The sequence below is a fragment of the Enhydra lutris genome, unplaced genomic scaffold, assembly GCF_002288905.1.
Source record: "Enhydra lutris kenyoni isolate GAN:26980312 unplaced genomic scaffold, ASM228890v2 scaffoldscaffold10, whole genome shotgun sequence".
Lineage (NCBI taxonomy): Eukaryota > Metazoa > Chordata > Mammalia > Carnivora > Mustelidae > Enhydra > Enhydra lutris.
This window is the reverse complement of record NW_019154094.1, coordinates 4,343,133-4,359,343: the sequence shown is the minus strand read 5'-3', so window position 1 is coordinate 4,359,343 and position 16,211 is coordinate 4,343,133.

Here is a 16,211-nt window from a genome sequence, read left to right as displayed (position 1 = left end):
TCCCCTTGTCAGGATTTCTTTTGTCCCCTTTCTTTTCCTGTTTCTGTACCTTGCTGTGTGATGACATGGGGTTTGAGGCAACTGCAGCCATTTTTGACGACGGGAAGAACGTGTTCAATATACAAAGCATGGTGAGTAACATACAAGGAAAGAAAGGACCGAAGTCCTTGATGCAGGACAGAACGGCAAAACGAGTCCTGGAACTGCCAACATTGAAACTCCTTATTAAGTAGGGAAACTAATATCCTAATTATTTAAGTCATTTTTCTTGTAGATGAAAGCACATGTTACAACAGATGTGTAAAATCATTGTGCAGTTAGGCACCTTGGAGGATAAGATAAGAACATGTAGATGCCGTCGGGATGTCCGAAGCAAAGGTGGATCAGTTCTGCATGGGTCAGAGCAACTGGAAATCGGACTCTATGATGCCTGGGCTGAGAAAAGGTATGGGGTAGACATTTCAGTAAAGATGAGAGAGGGAGGGAAATCAGAGAGACAGGCATGAACCCCATATCTGTATACGTGGGGTTCATGCTTGGTTTCAGCCAGGACACGACAACTCTGTCTGCTACAGGCCAGGGCCTGTAGCTAGCCATTGTTTTATTAACTGCCTTGAGGCCGAATGAGATGTAGGCATTGAATTCATTGACGGGACAACCTACAATTAATTTCCTAAGAGTGAAATGGCCACTCTGGGATGGAGGAAAGCAGAAAGCCGGACAAGGAGTAGGGAAATGTAGGTTTCAGTCTGGTATTCTACTACTTGATAGCTGGGTGACCACAAGCAATTCACTGAAGTCTGAGTCCCAAGCGTCTGAGTCCCTCTTGTCCGGCATTTAGGGTGCTTTGGGCTACAGGTAGCCGGAAACTCTAAGCAATGTGGAAAATCGTTCCTTCAGATAACTGGAGGTCCACAGGGCAGGTGCCAGTCAGCATACTCAGAAACTCAACCATGCCCCTCGGGACCCAGGTTCTTTCCATCACTGCACTGTTGTCTTAAGGGGTTTCTTTATTGGGTTAGGAGCAAGATCTCAGCAGCAATGCCCAGAGTCATTTTCAGACCCAGAAATTTCCAAGCTGACTCTTTCTTGGGAGCAAAACAAACTCTCCTGGAGATACCCAGAAAACTTCCTCTCTGTTCTCATTGGCTAAAACTGAGGCATGTGTCTTTAACGAAGCAATCATTGGGAAGGATGCAAGTTATCAATCAGGATCTATCCCGGAAGCTGGGGATAGGAGTAGGACTCTTCTTCTGAGTCATGTGAGGCAGAAATAGATACTGAGAGAGAAAAAAATAAACTTTTGTTAAAAGGGAAAAAGGTCACAATGAGTATATCTTCTACAATATGTCTAGTAAATGGAGACTATCTGTATTCACCCTTGATGTCACAGACAGGGTACTCTTGAATAACAGAAGAAATCAAATATTCTTTCCAAGTTCTGCAGCATGTAAAAGCGAAAGAATGAACAATGACAGGCCCAGAAGATACCATCTGGGGACGTCACCCAGATGGGATTGGACATTAGCCCAAAGCCTGCCTTTGGTTGTGTGTGAATTTCCCCTTCGCCTCCCTGGAATAGAATGTGAGTAGATGACCTTGAGTCATCTATGACCTTGAGTCATCAAATGGGGATTTGGCTATCTCCGCCCTGGGTCCACCTTACCCTGATTTCATCAAAATCCAAGAAAAGAGAGTCCTTGGAGCTGGGGCTCTTTAAATGTTCAGCCCTAGGAAAGTTTTTTTTTTTCTTCTTCTTGAGATTTTTACAAAATTTTGGGTTCTGGCTTGAATCTGTTACATGTTCAGTGTTCTCCGAAGAGAATCACTAATTTTTTTTCTTGAGGAAAATTCCTCTGCCTCCAATTTGCACGCCTCACGCAGGCTGGAATGAGCCATCGGACATGCCTTTTCTTTCACCCTGAGTTTTCAGGCAGGCCCGGACCTCCTTTGTGCGGTGGCTGCACCTTTAAGGCTATTAGCCCAGAGATTAATTTTCATGGTTGTGGTCCCTGAAGGGCCCCGATTAGTTTCCAGAAAAGAGAGGCCCATCTGGCCCAGAGAATATTAGGTGATGTCACTGTTCTTCTCTGGCCAAGCTCAGATGGGCACATTTTAATTGAAGATTATAAAAGTCACCAATACTCTTTCTGAGGCAGCTTGCAATAATCGGGGATAGAGATGGTGTTAAAAAGAAAACCACGGGCCATAATGGAGCTAATTATCACTAACCCAAGATTTAATACCTAGCCTAACTGCAGTTTCAAACCCCTCCAGAAAGCAACCCTCACCCAGACTCACTGGAATTTCTTGCAGGCAATCCTCTGAGAGACCCCTAACCCCTTAGGAGGGTGGTCTTGCCTAATAAATTCCTTTTTTGAATGCTTTCTCTCTGCCTTTAAAAGCCTTTCCTTTCCTGGTGCTCCCCTCTACTTGTTGGCTGGGCTGCTGCCCAGATCTTGAATCGTTTAATAAAGCCGATTAGATCATTAAATTTACTTGGTTGGGTTGGTTTTTTGTTGTTTTTCATTTTTCGACAATGATGACATCTGACGGAGCAAGCACAGTGCGCCCATTTCCATGCTAAATGCCTTTCCTTGTTCAGTGCCTCCAGGAAACCTGTGGGTTTGGTGCTATTAATATTATTTCCCATTTTATAGATCAAAAAACAGCCTCAGACGTACTGAACCATGTTCCCCAGGCCACGTGATTTTCACCCTCCTCTTCCTCCCCCCCACCCATCATCATCACAACAATTTCAGTCTAGAGAGGCCTGGACTGTCACTGGAGGAGAGTAGAGAAGAGACCTCCAAGCGCCCTGGGTCTGGGCTGAACTCAACATCTTGGTAGCAAACGTATCACAGGCTTCCTCCCTGGATTCATCCAGAACCTTCTCTACCCAGCTCTATACCTTTGACTAAAAAGTGACCAAAATGTACTCAGGGTCCTGTAAATCCTCTTTCCCTTGAGGCCTCAGATTTTGGATTTCTGTGTCTGTCTTTGCATGGCCCAAGTATTAGCAAGAATGCTCTCAAGATAGTTAACCCAAGGGCTCCTGGGTGGCTCAGTGGGTTAAGCCTCTGCCTTCGGCTCAGGTCATGATCTCAGGGTCCTGGGATCGAGCCCCACATCAGGCTCTCTGCTCAGCAGGGAGCCTTCTTCTCCCTCTCTATCTGCCTGCCTCTCTGCCTGCTTCTGCCTACTTGTGATTTCCTCTCTGACAAATAAATAAATAAATAATCTTCAAAATATATATATATATATATATATATATATATAGTTAACCCAGACTCCCCCATCCTCAACTTCTGATCACCCTCGAACCTTCATCCAGTTCCTTGTCTTATAGGGTTGGGTCTGATCACCCAGCACCGCCTTCAGCAAGAATCCTATCAGGTCACTTTCAGTAATTTTCCAACCGCTGACCCTCTCCATCCTGCGCCCTGGCTGTTAAGTCCCCACTTTTCCTGGTTATATTCAGGCTTGAGCCCAGTCTCTTGCCCCTACTGCAAGACCCCACTGTAGTGGTTCCACTGAATAAAGTCTGCCTTCCCATATTTAACAAGTGTCAGAACACTTGTTTCTTTCGAACCCTACAGGTCAACTCTAGAACAGAAAAGACTAAAATTATCTAAGCGGAACCATCAGAACCTCTGGGGTGGGACACCACCCCCCCCAGCATCAATATTTCCTAAAGTTCTCCAGGGAGCTTCCATATGCAGCCAAGGTTAAGAATTGGTAATCTAAGGCCAAAGGCAATGCAAGATGGTCCTATTTCATAAAAACTCAGTGGGTGATTCCTTCCTAAGGCTCTGTCTGCCACCTGGGCAGTTTTCCAGGACCCTGAATGAATCTCTAATCCTGAATGACATGTTCAGGGTTGAGAAACCTTAGCGTGCCCAAGGCTCGGGTCCAAGGACAATTAACCCAATTACAAAAGACTTCACCAGAAGATTCCTTTAAATTACAAGGAACCCCGACCCTAAGCCTATCATTTACTTTATAGGACTCAAGATTATAATCTTCCTTTCAGAACGGACCTGCGTGTTTCCTTTATATCATGCACAACAACAGGTCCAGCGGATCTGTGCTGTTGCAAACCCGCAGGGCCTCAGGCTGGTCGAGCCGTGAAGGAAAGGAGGCAGGAGGCGAGGCAGGAGGGGGCTTCTGAGGGAGCTGATCGCATTCTGCTTTCTTTCCCCGAGTGCTGGTTGCACGGGCCTGCTCAGGGCTGAGTATGTTAGCTTTAATCAAAAGTTGACACGTTGAACGGCATGTAAGTCAGAGTGTTCTGGGATGTGTTCTCCTCCTCAAACAGGGGAGAGGTTTCTACCTCTACCTCAGCTGGACGTGTGAGAGGGCCTTTCCTGGCCAGCCCTTCCAAAGAAAGATGGCTGGGGCAGGCCACAGACTCCTCATCATCAAGGCCAGGCACAGGCTCTTTTGTTTGTAAGATTTTTTAAAATTTAAATTCAATTTAATAACCTATACTGTAGTACTAGTTTCAGAGGTAGAACCCAATGGTTCCTCGGTTGCATACAACACCCAGTTGCATACAACATCACGTGCCCTCCTTAATGCCCAACCATGCTCAGTGTGCTCCCTAGGATTAAGAGTCTCGTCCATAGGCTCTTCAGACATCATCCCCTAAGGAGGGTTTCTCTGGCTGTGTCCTGGGCAAGCAGGTCTCTAGGGTAGAGGCAGCATCTCAGACTTTCCTGTGATCCCCTCAGTGCAGAAGGGCCCAGCGCCTGCATAATTTCAAGCAGAGGAGCAGGCAGGAAAGTGAACACACACACACACACGCACACACACACACACACACACACTCCTGTGTCTGTCCCCCACCCTAGGTCCACACAAACAGAAGAGTCTACTCAACTTATCTTTGTTTGCTGCATTCTTCAGGGCTGCAGAACACCATGATAAAAATAATTCCTTTTAACATGATAATTTATTGCCACAATCAGCTTCTCAGCATTGTTTGCAAAATTACCCTTGCAGGAACCACTAGCGACAGGGACTGCCAGAACCCAGCTTCTCTCTCTCCTGCAGCTGGGAGGCCAGGACAGTCCGGACGGCACAGAGTCTGGGCTCTGGCTCTTTCCATTTTCTTGCCAAAGGAAATTAAGGGACCCCCCCCCACCACCCATCAACAAACCTAAAATATTATCCCTGACTTTGCCCCACAAATTTTCCAAGACAGTCATGGCATTTGCTGGGACGGTCCCTCCCGTGGAAGGCCTGGGGCAGAGGATCCTGACGTCTCGGGATGGGGTTTCGCCGCAGATGGGCTTGGTTATCCTACTTTCTTTGCTAATATATTAGCACCAGGGCCCTGATCAGGAGTCCTTCTGCACCTGCACTTTCCCACCTGCAAACCTGGAATGAAAATAGTTCCTGGGATGGGTGGAAGCAAAGCAGTTATCACACGGATGTGTCTGGGGTGACATTAGTCCTCGTTCCCTTCCTGGGCCCTCCCCCATGCCTCTACCAGTTTCCCCGGGGAGCTCTTCCGTAATGCAATGCTTGCACTCCGATGAAACACCTGCTTCTGGAGAACCTGACCCAACACAGTGAGAGGCATCCTGCATCTTGGACGTGGCTTCTCGAGTCCACTGCAGCTCCTCACGCCAGATGTGTTCAAGATAGAACTGTCCTCCCACCTCCCTTCTCCCACGGTCCTAGGTCCATCACCCAAGCCCCAAACCTGCTAATCACCCAGGATCCCTCTCCTACCATCATCATCCACAACTGACTGATCACAGAATCCTCCTCCTTTGGGCCCCGATGTCATTTTCCTGAAAATGTCCACCTCCTGGTCTTTCCCAGCACGGTCCAGTCTAAGCCCACACAACCAGCCTCTTTGCCCCAACTGGACCAGTTCCGGGTCATACCCCATGCCTCAGTCCATGAGCTTTCCTGAAACATCTCGTTTTCTCATTATTCTCCTGCTTACACCCTCATTTGTCAGGCTAGACTTCTACCTTCTTGGCTCAGGGCTGAAAGAAAGCCTTGATGATCCAGCTCCTGAATCCTCCCTCCCTGCCCTCCCTGCCTCATGCACCCCTCCTAGCGTCACACTCCTGTGCCAGCTGCACCCGTGGCCCTAAATGCACTGCCCTCATTCACTTAGTGTCCCCTTTTAATCCCTCAAAGCTCAGCTCAGACATCACGGCTTCCAGGAGGCTTCCTGATGCCCCGGGGCTAATGAGATAGCCTGCCCTGTGTCCCCATGGCATCCTGCACACGTGACCATCATTCCTTCCCATTGCAAACCCCCTCACTGTACTTGTTGTATCCTGACTTATCTAGAAGTTCTGGGAGGGGGGCACACTGCTTCTCATTGATCTCACTGCTCTCCATCACCGCGCAAGGCACACAGCAGACACTCAAAAAGTGTTGGGTGAGCAAAGGACATACATACAAGTTCCTGGCCCACAGTTGGCTTTGAAGAATCCCCCATTCCCCTCTCTTGTCCCTGCGGCCCCCCATCTTGAACGCACTTCACCCATAAGCTCTACTTGCCTGCTCTAAGCAGATGCAATCCAGGGCCGAGTCACATGTGATATTTGCATATGATTTGCCAAAATTTGCATGTAATTGGCTTATGCCTGCAGAATCTAATCTCTGGCCATTTGAATTTAATGCTGAAGCCAGATCACGGAGATTTGCAGGAGAGGTGTTCCTTCTCCTTCCACTGATCTTTCCCCTCTCCCTTCCATGCTCACAGTGTTGCCCTGGCAAACGGGAGCACCCGAGGTCTCGGAGCAGGGGCGGCAAGAGATGAGAGATGAGAGGCAAATGGCCAGGAAGAGGATGTATGTTTTGCTTTTATAGCATCAGGAACCGTGTGTGTATAAAGGATCCAGACCAGGCTGAAGGCAAAGGTGTCCTTCTGATGTGTCTGGGCTCTGCTGAACTGGGTCTGGGAGTCAGCTCTGCCCCAGCTTTGAGCCAATGGCACTTTGGAGTAAGAAGCGATCAGGTTGGAGTGAGGTGGGGTGATATCCTACAGGAAAAACAATAGCACAGAACAGAGACTGGGAATCCAACAGGAATCGGGGCAACAGGCAGGCAGGAGAAATTAAGAGCCCCAAGAATGGGTGCCTGGGTGGCTCAGACAGTTAAGCATCTGCTTTGGCTCTGGTCTGGGATCAAGTCCGGTGTCAGGCTCCCTGCTCGGCATGGAGTCTGCTTCTCCCTCTCTACCCTTTCATCTTGCTCATGATCTCTCTCTCAAATAAAATTTTTTTAAAAAGCCCCAAGAATGCCTAGAGACATGGCAGAGACATCAGATTGTCTATGATACAGGGACAGATTTTTGAGGTGATTTTATAAAATCCAAGATGACAAGTTGTTTCCAGCACATGAAAGGATTTGGGAGGGTGGGGGTTCCAGGTTGATCTGTGAGTGACAGAAGGTCTCCAAGCTGTTGATTCTCATGTACCTGGTGACACCTTCCTCCTTAGCTCTGCCCTCTACCCTTCACTTTCATTCATCCCTTCTGGGACATCCAGCCCCTCCCATCACCCTCCTCTCCTCTGGGCAACTGCCACCCCCGCCCCCATATCTCCTTTTCCCACCGTGGTTGTGGCCCAAAGCAGCTTGAGGCCACATGACTCACTGTCCAGGAGCCTGGCATAAAATCTGGGGGCGGAGGGGCATGCGGTGGACCAGCACCTTTAGAGCGCGGGGTGGGGGTGGGAAGTGTCATGGACAAACGGACACAATGACATCCTAGAAAGTCATACGCAGATAGCACGGTGTCCTAGGCTGAGTCTGCTACGCTCCAAATACGAAACCGCGTGAAGTGTTCGCTGCTTCACACTTGCCTCACGAGCCTGCGAGGCGCCAGACAGATGCTCGCGTGAGGCTGAGATGGTCATCGCGAGCCCAGATGCTCCTGCGCTTGGCTTCCGTTTCCTGCCTGGCATCTACGGAACGGGTCTTGCAAACCAGCCCTCTCAAGGAGCTAAGGTTGCTGAAGACCCCAAGGCGATGTTTTTAAAACAGTTGTGCTCTGAAGTAGCTTGAAATACACCAAAAACGAAAAGAAAAATCAGAAAGTATTTTTGGCTCTTGTAGTTCCCAAACACCAGAACTCGAAATGTTGTGCAGCCATCACCTGGATTAGCTGCTTAAAAATGTGGATGCCCGGGGGTCCCTGAGTGGCTCAGTGGGTTAAGCCTCTGTCTTCGGCTCAGGTCATGATCTCAGGGTCCTGGGGATCGAACCCCGCATCAGGTTCTCTGCTCAGCAGGGAGCCTGCTTCCTCCTCTCTCTCTGCCTGCCTCTCTGCCTACTTGTGATTTCTGTTCGTCAAATAAATAAAAATAAAATCTTTAAAAAATAAAATGTGGATGCCCGGTCTTCAGCCTGGGAGAGTCTGGCTCCGTATGCCTCCGGTGAGTCCTGACATCTGTGTCACTAGGATTCCAACAGGCAGCCAGAAACAAAACTCACTGACTTAGACCATTAAGGTCTGCCCTTGAGGGCACTGCTGGCCAGAGATCAGTTGTAAGGGGCCAAGGATCTCTGAAAACAAGATTCTCGGGTTGGGAAGGGCTGTATGTCCACCCAAACCATCTTTGTTTTTTGGTGGTTGTTTTTCTTTTCTTTTCTTTTCTTTTTTTTTTAAGATTTTATTTATTTGACAGAGAGAGAGAGCTCAAGCAGGGGGAGCGGCAGGCAGAGGGAGAGGGAGAAGCAGGCTCCCCCACAGAGCAGGGAGCCCGATGGGGGGCTCGATCCCAGGACTCCTGGATCATGACCTGAGCCAAAGGCAGAGGCTTAACCGACTGAGCCACCCAGGCGCCCCCCTCTTTGGGTTTGCCATGATGCAAGAGCGAGGAGCTCAGGTGGGTATTTGTTCTCTGTTCCTGTAGGGTTTTTGACACAAGAAGGATCGATCTGCACACCCTATCCCCAGCCACTTAGGCATTTGATGTTCATTAACCTTAATTGGTAAAATTAATCACGAAGCCTGCAACAAAGGAAGGTTTATTGATGTTTATTATACATGAAACTTGCCAACACAGGTAGAACGCATCTTAAAGAAGAGCTCAGATTTTGGTCAAATTCTTAAAGTACAAGAGGAGCAACAAAGTCTGGATGTTTTGTGTTTTGTCCAAAACTTCCAGGCCCCCTCACCACTGCCCGATTGTTAAGGTGCTCAGATGGGAAGGTTACCCTCTCCTTGCTGCTGTTCAGCCCAGTTTAATTAACACCTACCCTTCGGTCCCCAACATCCTTTTAAACTGGCTGCTCTCTGCCCAGATAGACTTTTACACCTGTCTTAGCAATTCTGGGAGAGATGCTTTGAAGTGCCTTTTCCAAATCCCCTGTTAATGATCTGGTAATTATTGTGGTGACTTTTCAGTGGGGTGTGAAGTGCTTAGCTAGCTGGGGCCAGGAGAATCCCAAGGCTCCAGAAAGAGAGACAGAGCAAGGGAGAAAGAGGGGGAAATCCCGAGTCTGGGGCTGCCCCAATGTCACAGGGGTGGCCCTAGCTGGCCAGAGAAGGGGCCCTGCTTGAGGCTGGTGCGGCCACCTGGAGCTCGCATTGGCAGGTGAGACGATGTCTCTAAGTCCTGGGGCCAGTCTGACTATAGAGTGTGGGGAAACTACACGAATGACCCCCAACTCCCCTCCAAGGATTGCAACAAGCAAGGCCAAGAGCCATGGCTGACTCCAGAAGCCACGGTCCTGCACGCAAACTCCCATCTTGTCCTCCATCCCCTCTCCTTTCCCTTCACGACCCACACCCATTTTAAGCAATCAGGGCCAAGACGGGGAGCCAGAGCTGTTGCTACTTTTCTCTGGATGCCTTCCGTTGTCCTCTACAGCCACGGGGGCCAAATGAGGTCCAGCTGTGCAGGGTACCCTGACATCTAGAAGTCAGGTATGCCACCCATCTCCACACCTGTGCTCTCCAATATCCTGCTTCCACTTGGGTCTCTCACAGCCTGACCACCCCTCACAACCCAAGGAGCCTGCAAAACACGATGTGTCTTGACTGCCCCAAGTTCTCACAACATCCAAGCTGGCCCTCCATCCCCACCCCCCAAAAAGAAAACAAGCCTAAGGGAGAACTGGCACGCCAGCCCTAAACCCCCATTTGGCCACGGAGTCTTAATGGGGCAGAAGATATCCTCGGGTGCAGGCCCCTTGTTTTTCCAATGAGACACCCCAGGACTCAGGAAGGTGCCTGGATGTGCTCACGATCAAAGCCTCCTCAGGGAATGTCGGGGTCTGGACTAGAACCAGGTCCCCTGAAGCTTCTCCACCACTGTGGCTTTCCCACCAGTGACCACCATTAGTCTGCAGTCTTTGTATCTACATGCGCTGGCTTGGCCTCCCCCACCCCCAGGGACAGGGACAGCTAGGTCAACCGTGCCCTTGGCCATCTCTGACATGCCCTTGACACAGTGGTATCTGATTACAGCAGCCAGTGTGTTGATGATCCTTGATCTGGCTTCTGGGGCCCCGGACTCCAACCCCTGTTAGCTCAGCCCCTACCCTCAATGTGGCTCTCAGTGCTGGTACCTCTTCTGGCCCCGAAACCCTGGGAGTTGCCCTGGTTCATTGCTGGACAACATCTGAGCAAGCCACAGCCCCTCATCTGTAGTTAAGCAAACCCAGCTGATGGGTGGTCTGGGATCCCCTTCTCTGCTTCTCTGGAGAAACTGGGAAGCCGATGGCCCGGGCATAAACATTTTTATGTAACTTTTTCTACCTCCAATAATGATAGAATAATATACGACAAGTTGCTGAAAACATTTTTCACCAAAATTCCTCTCAGGGAGAGTCTTTCATGTGTTCAGAAGAAATTTGGAAATGGCCCAAGCCAGTAGTTCTGAGTGTGATCCCAGACCAGTGGCATCAGCATCATCTAGAAATCACCTGCGACCTTGACCTCATGAGAGATGCGGATTGTCAGGTCCCACCCCCATCTTGCCGAATCAGAAATGCTAGGGTGGGTGCTTCCTGGAGATTCGGGTACAGTTGAGAACTGGGAAGCCCTTTGTGGTGGAGGTAGGGAAGCTCAAGGACATAATCCAGTGGCAAAAACCTGCCTTATAAAGCCAGGGCTCCCCTGCCTTATAAAGAGGGAGGGTCTGGTTACCTCCATGGCTCTAATCAGGGGAGTGTCAGGATGAACTGGAGGGCGAGGGGAGGAGCTGGGAAAGAACTGGATTGCTCTTCATGACAGAAGGGAAGGACTTTTGAGGTTCCTTGAGGACATCTAGAGGGGAGGAGAGTGAATACAGTGGGCTTGGTGCTGAGTGGGGAAAAGGTGAGAGTGAGACCCCCATAACAGGGAGTAGTATATCGAGGGACCGTCCACAGAATCACAAGCTGTGGGCAATGCAACCTCCCCCCAAACTGTACGAGGTGTTGGTAACAATTATATAGACAGCCACATGTGCTTGGGGGTTCCACACACCTTGGACACCATGAGAGGTGCTCTGTTCAGCCTGGTGGTCTCAACACCATGCTAAGCAGAGACTCTGTAAAAAGAATTGTCCTGGCCACACACTCTTTCACAGTGGTCAAGATTTCCGCATTTCCATAACCGTGCCCTTATTTGGGCGCAACTGATTGGTTTCCCATTTTTTGCTCTCACAGGCAACAAAACCAAACAGAGGGGCTGTGTCATGCTTGGCTAGGGTGGACAGGGCTGGGAAAAGAGGGCCAGCTCCAGGGTAGTGCTGGGGTTTTCCATGGAGAGGTTCACAGCCCGCATCTCCAAAGTGCAAAGCATAGAGCAAATCAGGCACAATCAAGATGGCGACCGCCATCCCGGGGGCCAGCCTGGGTGGTGATGACAGAGCACAGCCAGCTTTGGGGGGACCACCCAACTTGAAGAAGGCAGTGACATGAGGGTTCTGATACCATGTGAGGGGATGGCAGGAGTCTGGCCAGCAGCCCAGGTACCGGGAATCATGACCCCATGGCCCCAGTGGCCTTACTTGGACCACGGGCTCCAAGTTCTTGCCTAAGCCCATGAACTTCTTCAGGTCTCAGGGCTGGAGTCAGTCCAGTCTGGGCTTCCAGCTCACACCCGGGTCTCCTGGGGCCTGACCCAGATCCTAGGCAGAGCTGGAAGGCGCAAGGCTTAATTGCTCAGCATGGAAGCCTGCCCAACGAGCCAACACTCTCAGCCCCTGCAATCAATCCTCCACCCTGTAAACAGAGTTAAAGTGCGACGCCAGCAATTATCAAGCCCATCATTTTCCTCTTCTTCACTAAGTAAATTAGAAAGGCTCTCTGCTCTCACTTTGCAACCGGCCCTCATTTTTAAAGCGTGATTGTTAAAGCATCGCAAAGGGCCATACTTCGAGAAAGAGGTCCCTCATCTGAGGCCCAGCTGGCCAAGAGGCTTGGCCGCCAGCCCTGGTTTTGCAGCCAATCCGTTTGTGACATTCAGCAAGGCCAGCACCCCTCTCTGGGCCTCGGTTTCCCCATCTATGAAGAATTTGGACAAGGTGGCCTCCGGGATGCTTTCCAATCCTCATGTCCATGGGATTGCAGGTTTGCTTGATTGCTAGGGATGGCTCCGAGCAGACAGAAGCTTGGCTTCTTTTCAATCCGGACCTGACCCTCTCTCTGTACTTCTCACACACAGCGATGAATCCCCGCAGGTGCAAATACACCAACTTTCATAGTAGTGGAAGAGCAGAGGAAGAGCCCCTCTCCCGGGCTTCTTCTGGAAGCAAACCAGAAACATACTTACCCTGCACAGGCCCTGATCTGATTGTTCTACAACTGCGACTGCATGTCACCTGTGCAGTAGAATAATTATGAAGCCCATTTCACAGACAAGAAAACTGAGACACGGCAATGTCAAGAGTGCATTCAATCCAGGTCTGTGAGCCTCCAAAGCCCATGTTCATAGCCACAGTTCTCTGAAGTAAAAAATCTGGACACATTAGCAGAAAAAGAATGGATACACCAAAAGGATAGGCCACCTTAACACGAAGGCAATGCCAGGCAAGACACCTGCATGACTGAGTGTACCCAGGTAAATGACAGATGTCCCCAAGCATGCATGAGCCGAAAGACCCAGGGGGAAGCGTGTGGTTAGAAGGTAAGAGAGTCTTTGATAAATGTGTTTCAATGTGCCTGGATCTCTCAAAAATGGGTTCTTGCTTCCTCTGTCTCCTCTCTGCTTCAGAAATGGAATGCCAATTATTTTATTTGAAGAGAGTGTCTGGTGGTGTTTATAAGCAGCATGAAGGAAATTTGTACAACGCTCATTAGTGGCTGATGGGGAACATCCAGTTGCCTTTGTTCTGATGACCCAGCTCAGTCCCCCAGGTCTTCCATACTGAAATCCTCAGAACTTATGATTCTAACCACTCAATGGCATTCTAATTTTTTTAGAAGGTGGCTAAGCGAGCCACAAGATATCACTTGCTTTAAGAGTTGTCTTTTCCCACCTCCTACCAAAAATAAATTACTTTTATTACCAAAAAATGTTTTCTAAAGATAGTGTCAGGTTAGGTTCATCTGACAGACGCTGCCCCTGGAAGGGTCCCCATCAGTGTGGTTTAGTCGATATTCCTGGTCTTCGGTCTTCTTTATCTTTCTCTTGAATACCTCTGAATCATTGATAAATACACTATTTAAAAATCCATCAGTGTCAAACCCAAAGGCTCCCAGGTGACCTCAGGAGCCCCAGGCTGGATGTCTGCCCAGCTAAGCAGTCCCTGCCGAATTCCTGGTTTGTGGCACCCACTCATACCAGGCACTCTGGTGGCCCTGGAGGCTGAGTAATGGATTTGGAGAACCGAAATCCGGGACTCATCATTAAGGATGTACCAGGTTGGAGAAACATCTTCTAGCACTTTCCGTGTCGGTGGGATTTATGGGCTGGGACTGAATGCAGGCTAGACGCATTTGGAAGGCTGAAGAGATGCAGACGAGCATCTCTTTGCCAACGGCCCAGCCATCCTGCACCTGCTTCCTCATCAGTAAAACAGAGCGGAACCCACCAACTGTTGCTGGTAATGGTGGGGGGTGGGGGGGCAGTGAGCCGGGCTGTGATTAAAAATGAGGGGTGCCTGGCTGGCTCAGTTGGTAGAGCATGTGACTCTCCATCTCGGGGTCGTGAGCTCAAGCCCCACGTCAGGTGTAGAGTTTACTTAAGGGAAAAAAAAAAGAATAGGAGGGTCAGAGGAAGTTTGAATCTTGTTCCACCACAGTGTAACTCTGTACAAGAGACTGAATCCCTCAGAGCCTCAGCTTACCTCGTCTGTAAAATGGCCATAGTAATCCCTTCCTCAGGGGACCATGGTGAGGATGAATTTCAAGTGCTGGACACAGCGCCTGGCACACAGTGTCTGTTAGGGGACAACTGTCCTCTGTGAAGATGCCACTGTCAGGCCAAGTCCAGAAGAGGTGCTCGCCCAGTAGGCAGTCCTTCCCCTGTCAAATCCTTTCGCACACGTACCACCTGGCACCATTGTCCTCCTGGGTCTCTTAGACAGTCCCATCTTTCCATAACAGCAGAGGCTTCCTCCTTCCTCCATGAATTCTTCCCAGAAACCCAGAAACTCTGGACAGAAAAGAAATACCAGCAGTGGCCCTGCCCACCCTGCACCCAGGGGACCCACGAGCAAACAACGCATGCACCAGACAGAATTAAGTCCGACTAACGGCTTGAAGCTGCCAACAGCGGCCATGTCCCAGGAGAGCCTGTGATTAATTGCCAAATGAATTGCGTGGGCTATAATTGCCACCTGGGTTCTTCGGAGGCAGAGCTCTCTGCTGACCACAGTGGTCAGGAAGAAGAAATGTCCACGCCCTGGAGGTCTGGCAGAGGCACCCAAAAAGATCACGAAGGCTCACGGAAGCAGCAGGCACAGATTGTCAGGATCTCATCTGTGAACACGGGGGGGGGCTTCAGCTGCTCCTGTGACGGGTCCTCGAGTGTCCCATCTGAGGAATGGCATTTCTCAGGGACGCAGGCATGAATAGCATTTTTCCCCCATTCCCTGGTGCTCCCCCACCCCGGCCCCCCGCCACACAGCGACCTTCCCCAGTGACTCTGACGTGGCTGAGCCACTCGTTTCCAAGCCTTTCTCTTCTCTGTCCTATTTTTACGATTCTTTTGTGGTTCTTGCTTATTTCTCAGTCTACAATGTGTGGGAATAATATCTTAATTCCACCCACATAATAGGAGAGGACTCACGAGTTACTGTACCTGCAGCACTCTGAGGCCATCAGATGAAAAGAATTCAAATAACCCAAAGAGATCTTTTTGTCAAGCCTTACTTCATAGGCAGCATGCGCAAAAATTAGCTGAAGCCGGAGAGGGCCGTCAGAAACGAAGAGAATGAAATTACATGCATCGTTGCTGATTATGTTCTTTGAAGTCCTTGATGCTTGTTTTCTACCAATACAGTGCATGTAGAAAAACTCACTCTCTGTATTTTAGGAACAAAACAAAGATGTCTTCTATTTGTTTTAGAAAAATTACAGGATTGAGGGAAAGGGAAGGAGCCTCATTTGCCTTTCTCCCTTACATCCATAGAAGGAAGATCTAGGCTCATCTAAAACGTTGCTAGTAATTCAGGTTTTGCTGACAGGTGGCCCCCCGGGGGCTCGTGCCCAGGAGCAGGACTTGTGAGATGGGTTCAGCCTTCCACGCCTGACTCGGTCCAGCCAGGTGGTTCCCCGGCGGGGCCTCAGCCCCACACAGGGGCAGGTGAGCAGGCTGGTAGGGACACAGCAGTCCCATCGCTGGGGTATCGCTGTGGCTCTGTCCATCTCAACTCCGTAAACCCCACCCACAGCCTGCTGGCCAGACCCACAGTCTTTTGAATTCACTCATTCACCAACTATTACTGATCATCTACTATGTGCCCCATACCATTCCATGGAATAAAGCAGATAAAGCCCTGCTTTGGGGAGATAGGCATCCCAATAAAGAGACATTAAACAAAGAAGAAAGATGGACAGCAGGTCTGCTGAACGTGAGTACCAGGAAGATGTGCAGAACAGTGCATGGGGGGGCGCCTGGGTGGCTTAGTGGGTTAAAGCCTCTGCCTTCGGCTCAGGTCATGATCCCAGGGTCCTGGAATTGAGCCCCGCATCGGGCTTTCTCCTCAGCGGGGAGCCTGCTTCCCTTCCTCTCTCTCTGCCTGCCTCTCTGCCTACTTGTGATCTCTGTCTGTCAAATAAATAAATAAAAAATCTTAAAA